Source organism: Oxyura jamaicensis, chromosome 15, assembly GCF_011077185.1.
Source record: "Oxyura jamaicensis isolate SHBP4307 breed ruddy duck chromosome 15, BPBGC_Ojam_1.0, whole genome shotgun sequence".
Taxonomy (NCBI): Eukaryota; Metazoa; Chordata; class Aves; order Anseriformes; family Anatidae; genus Oxyura; species Oxyura jamaicensis.
In genome coordinates this window covers 1568436-1575001 of record NC_048907.1, presented here as the reverse complement: position 1 = coordinate 1575001, position 6566 = coordinate 1568436, and the positions used below count along the sequence as shown (strand labels likewise).

General features: G+C 44.9%; 1 protein-coding gene across 1 annotated transcript in view; it reads left to right on the top strand.

The window, feature by feature from the left end:
* Nucleotides 1-1965: 1965 nt before the first annotated feature.
* Nucleotides 1966-6566, top strand: part of MYO1H (myosin IH) — a 49808-nt gene continuing 45207 nt past the window's right edge. The window contains exons 1-2 of the mRNA XM_035340115.1: nt 1966-2008; nt 5582-5653. The gene's annotated coding sequence lies outside the window, so the exon portion shown is untranslated. The remainder of the gene's footprint in view (nt 2009-5581; nt 5654-6566) is intronic.

Genomic DNA, 6566 nt, shown 5'->3' with positions numbered 1-6566 from the left:
GGGGGGCACCGACCCTCCGGGTGGGGAGGCCAGGGGGGTGAAGCCCTCCCCCGGCGGCTCGGGGCTGGGGACGGGGTGCCGGCGGCGGGGAGCGCGGCGGCTGGGCGGCGCGGCCGGGCTCCAGCCCGTTTTTAAATTTCCCTCTCAGGAGCTGTCCAGCCTGGAGCATGCGCGGCCGGGGCCGCCCGCAGGGTCAGGGCCGGGGCAGGGCCGGCGGAGCGCGGCGTTTCCCGGCAGCGCTGCGAGCTTCCCCCCCTACCCCCCCTCGGGACCACCCCCCCCCCCCCTTTCTCTCCACGCTGTGGAGACCTGGCCGTGATTAACGCTAAACGAGCCGAGAGGGGAGGGGGAGTTAAAATAAATAAATAAATTAAAGATTAAAAAAAAAAAAACTTCTCCCAACTTTCTGGGGGCGTTAAGCACCCGGGCAGGGCGCTGAGGGAAAAGGGGGGGGGGGGGCGGGACACCCACCGACCCGCCCCGCCTCGTTCAAACCGGCGGTTGTGGGGATGAGACCCCTGAGGGAGAACCGCCGGGGACCCCCCCCCGCCGCGGGGCTGCGAACCGCCCGCCGGTGCCCGCTGTCCCCGCTCGGTCCCCGCTCGGTGAGGAGGCAGCGCCCGGGGCCGCCTCTCCCCGCCCGCAGCCCCGCTTTGCCCGCCGCCGGGCCCGCCGCTTCTCGGGCCGGCCTCCACCCCCTGGGCGGCCGCGGGAAGGTGCCCGCGAGCGGCGGCCCCGAGCCCTCCGTCAGGCGGGCCCGGCGGCGGGCACACCGCGGGGAGGCGCCGGCCCGCCTCGGGGCTCTGAGGAGAGCGGCCCGGCGGGGAGAAGGGTGGCGGGGTCGGGCACAAGGCAGGGCGAGGGAACTCCAGAGGGCCACTTAAAAAACCTAAACCTTAAAAAAAAAAAAACTAAATGGGTGAGGGGAGAGCCCGGCCTTTGCAAGGCGAGGGGGGCTTCTCCTCGCAGGGGGCTGAGGGGAAGCTGCTCTCCCTGCTGGGAGCTGGGGGTGCCACGGAGAGTAACCTCACACTTGTACCTTTTTCTCCAGAGGGTTTTTAAGCACACTGCACCTACCCAGAAGTGAACTGTAAAGGTGCGAGGTTAGGCCAGTATTACCTCCACGTAACTGAGATGGGAGCAAAACGCCTGAACCACAAGGCAAACCCTGTGCCAGTGGAGGGACAACCCCAGAAAATATTGGCCTGGACTTGTCGGGTCTTGATTTGCTTTACCAGATTATTATCCTGTAAATCCAACATCGAAGCAGGTATCTACCTTACTTGTCATGAAAGGTGGCCTTTACGTAGAAGCAGTTTGAAATCAGTGATGAAACCGTGCTGTTTAGGCTTTGCATAAAGTATAAATGTGGAAACGCTTCACATGTGTGGAATGAAAATGCAGCTCTCATGAGAAATCTATTTGCTTATGCCTGACAGTTTGCCATGTGGTACAGAGGGAATGGAATGTGAAGTCAGGGCAGATCTTTTCTTCTGCTCTTAATGAGAATCTGTTCACTTTGATGAGCATCAAATCTCCCTCTGTTAATTACTGCCAATAGAAACGGAGAGTAATCAATACTTCTTAGCATCAGGGCCTATTGCAGGCACATGTGGAGAACCAAAAAGGAGCATTAAAAAAGTAACAGTACTGCTGGAGCCTAAGGCATAGAGTTCGCACAGTTGCAAGTGTTTCCTAAATTGCAATCTGGTGTACTGTTGTTGTTGTTGTTGTTTTTTTAACTTAAGGTCTACTTGCAGTCTTTATAATCTTACCTTGCAACTTAAAAACATTTTTTTCATTGTTGTTCCTGTAGCTAAAATATTTGTAGGAGAGGTAAAGATAAAACATGATACTTCTTGCAGAATTTCTGAGAATTTACTTCTGCCATTGTGTTTAACTTTCTGCTCACCTGGTTTCCTTGTAGTAATACATATAACGTACAGATTTGCTTCTCTCATTCAGGTGATTTGCATACCTCCTGCTTGGAAGGGCCGGATTATAACAGGTATGAAGTAGACGTGTAGGTAGTTTGTACCTGCCTTGCTCACTAGGGGAGCTTAAACTGAAATGTAAAGGGATAAAGAGCTTAGTTCACCAAACACATAGAAGAGTACGTAGCAAGTTGCAACACGGAAAGTTCTGGTTAAACATTATGAAGAAGTTTTCACAAGGGCACAGGAGGATGGTGAATCTCAGCCCTTGGAGATACTCAGAATTTGGCTGGACAGAGCTCTGGCCAAATCACTCTGCTTTGGCCATGCTTTGAGCAGAGGTTTGGTGCAAAGACCTCTGGAGATCCCTTCCAACCTGAATTACTCTCTGACTCCATGAGTGACATGTAGTACTCCTTGCCAAACACACATACAAATATTTTTGCAGGCTGGTGTTTTCACTACTGTTAAGCAGAGCAGGCGGTAGGGTCTGCCAGTTACCAGCTAAAGCACTGTTAAACCTATGAAACAGTTTTAAAAACAAAGTTTCATCTATAAAGAACTGGCCTTAGAAGTTACTATTTTTTTTTTATCTCCTTATGTTTTTTGTTTTGTTTTTTAATGTGAAAGTGGATGTTTTTAATGTGAAAGGCACCTCCACCCAGTGCCTTTACAATTTATCGCTCCATTCCCCTTAGTACAAAACTGAAATACTCTCTTTGCATTATAAATTGCAGCTTAATGATGCAAAGTCCCAGTCCCAGAACAAAATCAGAAATCATTTTTCCTTTATCCCCTTCTCAGTGCACAGGTCATGAATTTGGTTTTGTATTCTTTCCCTCAGAAATAAAAAGCAGCTATTTCAGTTACCAAAAGGATCTTTTCCTGAGACATTCATTCATGTCTAAATGAAACTAAAGTGCAAGTGGATTCCGTACAACCCATTTAAATATAGGAAACTTACAAGCTTCCTCCTTTTATTAAAATGCAAAAGCACCGACTTTTTTTTAGAATACTGTATCGTAACAAATTATTCTTAAAAATCATTTAGTGTGAAATTGCAGATTAATCCCATAGGGATGGGGTTTTAGTTCTCGTCTAGCCACTTGGGAGCATACAGATGGTGAATCTGAGTTTTACAATGGGCACAATCACTGATTACATGCATGGATGTAACGGACAAAAAGGCCTTCCTCACGGCTAAGGTAAGGAAAATACACTGGAGGTCCTAGTGCCTGACTTGGTCAGAAAAAGCTACATTTTAAAATGCCTTTACGCTTAAAAGTTCAATAACTCATATCCCAAACACAGGGAAACCTGCTTTATACACCTGTTAAGATGCCTTTTTTAATTTCTAAGGAGATTACTACTTCTCTTACTTCCTTTTCTTTGCGTTGCGTCTTTAGGCAACAAAGAAACAGCGATTCCTGTGGTAGGAGTTTGGCAGCTTTTAACCATCACTGCCCTTCTTACTAAAACTGATTCCTGGTGTTCTTTATCCAGTTGTCGTGCTCTGTGTGGAGTGCTGGTAGGCTGGCCTGTAAGAAATTAATCTTTATCCTTGTGAAGATGATACCGTTGCCCTGTGTAGCCTACTGATCCTAATGTGCAATTGTTAATATGTAGGAACAAAACCCACCGTACTGAATCTGGGTGAGTTAGGGTGAGGTGTGTCATCAGAAAGAGAAACTGCTTTGCTGGCATGTTTTTATGGATTAAGATGTCATTTTTAGAGCAGCATGTTGCTGAAGAATGCTAAAATTTAGGGAAAAAGTAGAGCTAGCTGATCTGCCTCACCTTTCTTGTTGTACTTATATGTGCCTTAGAATTGTGCTAAATGAAGCCATGCATTTGACAGGTAATTTCTTTGGAGGCTGAAATGATCTCACTGCTGTATTTTTACAGAGCGCCTGAAAGAATGGGCCTGGGGCTTCTAAATGCCACAGTAACGCAGATAACGCAGAGCCATTATTATATGTACTTTAAGAGCTGGCAAAACCACAAAAACGGGCCCACTAGGAAACACAAACCCTGCCAATCTGTTCATAATTTATCCACTTAAGCCTAAGCATAGCACAATTATATCTGTTTGAGTGGACTACGAGAGTATTTTGCCTTGATACGTATCTATTTTGGGGCAAAACATAGTTTATAGATAGTGTAATTGTGCAGTACAATGGTTGTTATATGCAATATTATGAAGCAAATGTTGTGACAAGAGATTTCTGGTTGGCTGGCACGTGTTCCACCACTTCAAATGTCCGACATAATTGCCTTTATCGCTGCCTGTTAGCAAATTTTAACCCTCGAAATTTCATTAACAAGAAAGTGATCTCTGAGAAATGTAGTTTCAGTGTGTATCTAAATAGCCTCCAGCAAAATAGTTACTTTCAGAGATACAGCATCTAATACAAGCATAGAGAAATGAGAAAAATCAGGGTGGAGGCTAAAACTGCCTCCTCAAACCGTTCTGTTGTCTGTAGATACGGTGGTGTGGATAACTATTAGTGCCAGCATGTGTGGAAGGTGGCATCGTCTGTACTTAGATACATGATGAAAATCTGTTGGTGTAAATGGCTGGGATTAAAACGTATCCTTACCCTGACTTTTGAACGTCATTTTATTTCAAATAAAAAATAACACCCGTAGAATGTCAGGGTAGTACAGCGTGTAAAGCTCAAATACAGCATGGTAAAGGACTGAACATTTGGTAACCATTTTCTTCATAGCTTCTGCAGATCTTAAGTGAATATATAAATAGTTTTTTGCCTGTGTTGAACCTCATAAAGCAAATTTACTTTCCTTCCAGTCATTGAAGAGCACTGGCTGTTTTCTGGAATTTCTCCTTCTATGTGAGTATTTGCATAACTCTAACTTTACAGGTGGAAGTATTCTGCAGAAACCAAGTGTGCCAATTCCTATAAAGTCGGTGAGACAATCCACGTGAGCAAAGATACGCACATACATATTTTTCTAAGGATCTAGGACTGAAAATGTATGGTCTCTTCCCTTAATAAGGCCATCATCAAATTACCATAAGTGGTCAGTTCTATTATAAATAGCTTCCCTGGCAGGTGTCTTGCTACCTCAGCATCTCTGTTCTAAACAATATCACAGTGACACAGAAATCTAATTAAACCATTTCTGCGCCTTCCATGGCCAAAATTTAAAATTTCAGTAATTAGAAGAGCCCCCAGTACAGACACGCTGTTTCATCAGGTTTTAGGCTACGGTACTTAAAACTAACATTTTCAAAAGCATTTCATGGTTTGAAAGAATGGTCAATTAACCTTCAGTTTCCTGTGGGGAACCCTGCAAAGAACTGTCAACAGTTCAGTTTAGAGAGATTTGTCCAGTGACCTACAAGGCCACTAAGTTCACGAATGCATGTAACAGTGTCATCATAGATTTGTTTCCTGGGTTACTATCACAAGAGAATAAACCGATTGTTTGGCAGTTTCTGCTACAGTACGGAGGTGACCAAGTGAATGATGGGAGGTGCCCCGGTGCTATGATGCACTCCAGCATAGCCTGTTCACAACTAGAACCACTCAACAGGAAAAAAGAAAACCTCCGGTATCTTCAAGATGAATTGTGTGTCTCTTTCTCTTTCCTCTGTAATGTTTTCTTTTTCTTTTTTTCTTTAGGATGGGGCCAGGGGGAATTCATCGGCTGCCTGCTGAGTTTCTTTGTATTTTGAAACCTCTTCAAATGCCAGTGTAAGATAAACGTCTGATTATTCCAGTGGTGACAGTCTTCAGATTTAAGCGATAGCAACATCTCACTCTTTATTCCAAATTAAGGGCATTCTGTGGAGCAACAGAAATCGATTCTGAAGATGCACCTGCTGAAGAAAGTCAGGCATATGCACTCTGAGCCCCTTAAGAAAGATTATGCTGTCAGGCTACAGTGAGCTGATTTTATTGTGAAATTGAAAAGAAACCAAGGGTCTAGTCCTGGCCACTGAAGTCAGAAGAATCTCTGGTTTCATGAGGGAGGCAGAATTAACCATAAATAAAACTATCTTTTATATGGGATTTGATACATGTACATTGCAATCTGTCAGGTGGCATTTGGCTTTGCTTTTACTTCAGTGCTGTATAAATATGTAGCACCATTTTGCAAGCCAAGAAGAGAAGTGTTTTATTTATTTTTCTTTTACTCAGCTTCAGAATGTTATGCCTGACCAACCTGGCAAATGGAAATTCAATATATTCATTCTCATCCCTAAGAACTAAGAATTTTCACAAAGTTTACAGGATGTCTTTTAGTGCATCGTATTTGGGTTTCATTGTCTCCATTTCAGGTGAAGATTAAAAAAAAAAAAAAGAAATCTAATCCAAATGCCTTTTCTCCTCGCCTTTTTCATTTTCTTGTTGTTTCCCATGCATATTGAGTACAGGTGCACTGAGGGAATCAGATGCTTCGTTCTTTCTCATTGGTTTTATGTTCTGCACAGGAAAAGCAATCTTAGAGAATGTAAGCTGTGGTCATTTTGAGGCCTCCAGCATGCAGCAGCTCAGAGGAGCAGGCTCTCCTCGGCCTGGCTGTGCCGCAGGCTCTGATCCCACAACATCCCCTGTTGCTTCTTCCAGGCTACTGCAGTACTCACGTCCTGCAGGACGCCTCTGC